Source organism: Geospiza fortis, unplaced genomic scaffold (assembly GCF_000277835.1).
Source record: "Geospiza fortis unplaced genomic scaffold, GeoFor_1.0 scaffold138, whole genome shotgun sequence".
In the NCBI taxonomy this organism is placed as follows: Eukaryota; Metazoa; Chordata; class Aves; order Passeriformes; family Thraupidae; genus Geospiza; species Geospiza fortis.
This window is the reverse complement of record NW_005054307.1, coordinates 3360287-3363906: the sequence shown is the minus strand read 5'-3', so window position 1 is coordinate 3363906 and position 3620 is coordinate 3360287.

The following is a 3620-nucleotide window of genomic DNA, read 5'->3' as shown; positions in this document are numbered from 1 at the left end:
TACTTGCTGCCACCTCTGAAGAAAAAAAATCTCCATAGTACGATTAATAATCCTTTTAAGCAACAATTTTTGAAGATAAGTTAGAGCACCACCATCATTAAAATCACACAGGCAATTTCAAGAAGATTGAATTTACTCTTTCTGAGTAAGACTTGTCCAGTAAGTTGAGGAAGGATTCAGACCTTTGGCCTGCTCTAACCCTTGGAGGAGCCCAGCCTGTTTCCAAACAGGCCCTCGAGGCACCTTCAGTGCAAACCGAGCTTCCATGAGGCCATGGGTCCTGCCCTGCACATGCAGCCTCTGGCTCCCTGCACAGCAGCTTCTCTGTGCACCCCAGCCTGGTATTCTCTTGCTTATGGACAGGGCATTGTGTGGTGAAAAGAGGGAGTACAAAGAATCAAGTCATCATCAGCGTGCTTTTGTGAGTCCTGTGAAATAGAGTGAGAGCTACGAAGGAAAAGCAAGTAGATTTTTGAGTGTCCAATATTTCAGGAGAGGTTGGGAGAGGGTGTTTTTATGATATTCTATTATGTCTCCTCTTTAGAGAGAGGCTAAGCCAGTGCCAAAGGAATAGTTTTCCAATGTGCTATTTGTTCACAGGATGGATAGGGGCTGACAAGCTGACCATCAGAACAGCTTCTTTGTCCTTGGAGCTCCAGGTGGTTTAACAGTGCACAGAAGCTACGAGTTTTTACCAAAATGACTGTTCATTCCTTTTTAGATGACTTTTCAGTTCCAACCAGCTTATTTTCAAGGACTTTTAAAAGACAAAAATATTGAGCAGTGTATATTAGGAGGATGGTGGGCAGGTGTGGGTAAGGTACTGGGTGCACATATGATGTGGAAAAGGTCTCTCTTGCCTTTTCTAGAAATACATTCATCCAGAGAAGGTTCAGACGTAGAAGTATCAGTATTCATGACACATAAATAAGTATCACAGCTTAATCATGCCTACAATCAGCTTTACTAACAGCAAGATTAACATGAGTCTATTACATCCCCTGCATTTTCTGAATGTATATTTAAGGGTGTAAAGAGTAGTATTGAATTTATTCTCAAGAGACGTACAGGATTTTTTAAATTATAATATTTGTTTATTGGGTTTAATTAAATATTTGAAAGCTGAGTCCTTCATGACAGGTAAAGATAATATGATAATTACCTAATATAGACAGCAAAAAACACTGGCAATCATGATAATAATTTGGTTTAGTCCATACAGATTGCAATAGAATAGAAGAATATGTTTATTTATTACTAATAAAGAATCAGGTCATTCTTGTTTACTACTTTAGGTTCTGATTCTGAGAAGCTGGTAGAGATAAATTCAGTGCTGAGAGGAGCAGACTAATAACCTCCTTCCAGCTGTTCCTAATGCAGCCCTGTGTGCAGCTGGCTTCTCTGCCAGGGTCTGCAGCTGAGTCATGGTCAGTGTGTTGTCCCCCAGGACTCATCTCCAGACCTGCAAACCATCTTAGCACCTCTGTATTCTTTCTGTAATAGTTTTAAGGAAATATTTTTTTTTGTTTGTATCTTTTTTTCTAATTATCTTTAAATTCTTTTCACCATTGAAATAATCAAGCAAAGTATATAAATAGTATTAGCAAGTGGTGACCGTTAATTTTGTCCAGAAAGGAGTAGGAATAAAGAAAAGTTACTGCATATATTCTCTGTTGCCTATTTGAGGGTGTAAAAAATCCTGACTTCTATACACAGTAGTTACACCATTAGCTTTTTAGGCAAGAAATAGAGAAGAAGATTGCCTCACGTTGTACAAATTGGGCTAGAGACTTCTAATCTGTCAGAACTGGGGTGTCTCAGCTAAGAACTGAGGACCACTGAGATAAAGTGGAGAATGGCATTGGCACCCTGAATTTCTGATAAAACATTGAGAATTCATCCAAAGGGGGCAAAGTATCAAAATAAGTGCATGATGGAATGATTGTATTTCACTTGTATCATTCCCAACACCCAAAAACCAGATGTGATATTTAATGGAAACCTCGACAGTTGTTTTGAAAGGCCTCACTGTTGTATGTGTAGCAAATGGTTGTGTCTCAGCTTCTTTCCTGTACCACTTGTCCTCTTTGCTGAGCTTCTGCAGGGAATAAGAGAGACAAAATCACTCTGCAGATTTTAATTTCTGCAAGAATGCTACTCCCTGCATAGGATTGGTCTTTTTACCCAGGATTCACTTTTGCCTTTATGACTCCATTTCCTGAAAATATTTGAAAAACTTATTAAGCTTCTGGTTCTTATTCCTTTTTTCCATTTTTTTTACAGAAGCTGCTCATTGGTGCATGTGATTGTATGTACCTGCTCTTCATCAGCAGCACGAACTGTGCTTTGAATCATCTCATCAGAAAACACCATTGTATTGTTCCCTTCTGTCTTGTCACTTTACTTTCAGCTTCATTTTAAAGCTTATTCATAGCACTGAAACTTTCTTTAAACCTGTTGTGTGTTCATTAGACTTTTACCATGTGTCACGATTCAGCTGCAGATGCTGGCAGTGAGCGAGACACGGGGCTGCATGAATAAGAGCTTGAAGGAAGCCATTAATCCCCTCTGTTCAGCCCTGAATTCATATCTATATCTGATAGCAGATGTGTGAAAAACGCCAATCACTTGTTTTTAAATTTTTAAAAGTTTAATAGTAATAAAATGGTTATAAAAATAGTAATACAATTAGAATAATAATAATTTGGACAATTTGAATTAGGACAATATGGGAAAATAGAAACAAAGAGTTACCGACATCCAGGTACCTTTTTCTGGGCAGCACAAGCCCGAAAAAGGACACACATTAACAAAGGATTAACCCTTAAAAACACTAGCCTGTTGCATATTCATACCCCTCATACATGATGCATAAATTCCATTCAAATACAGGATTCTGTCTGGTCAGTGTCAACTTCTTCCTCATAAGCCTAACGGTATCATCCTGGCTGTGTGGGGCGGGAAGAAGTTCGTTTCTCCTGATAATGGAGCAATAAATTCCCTTTCTCTGAAACATTTAGGTGGCCTGTGACTGCTATCTCAGTGCGAGTCCTTTCTTTAGAATAAAAAGTATCCTACATGGCATAGTTTCTATTTTAACATTTTGTTATAACCTAAAACTATATTTACCACACTACTTAAGAGAACTAATGCAGCATTACTTTCTAACACAACACATATAATATTCATTTTAATATTTGCGAAGAGCCAATTATAAAATATGCATTTTTCACAAGATGGGAGATCTATATCCTGCAGTTTTTCGTGTCCATGTTCCTAGGAGTGCTAAATCGGAAAAAAAGCAGCACAAAAGGCTGGGGCAGTGGCACCGGTGACAGCTAAAGCCAGGGAAAACCTTGGCAGAGCAGGGATGCGCCAGATGTACTGTAGTGGAGAGTGCAATGTTGTATACAAAGAGATGCAAATGAGAGCAGGGATAAAAAAAGGAAATTTTGGTCTCCGATGGGACCTTCCCAGCGCAGTAATCCGGGTCTCTAAATCTTCTCATTGCCCTGATTTTACTTCTACGTCTGCTACACAGACAGCATCTTTTGGGATGATTTTCGGGACGCGCATCTCCGGGTGTGACAGCAGCATCCCCGCTCCCGGCAGGAATCACC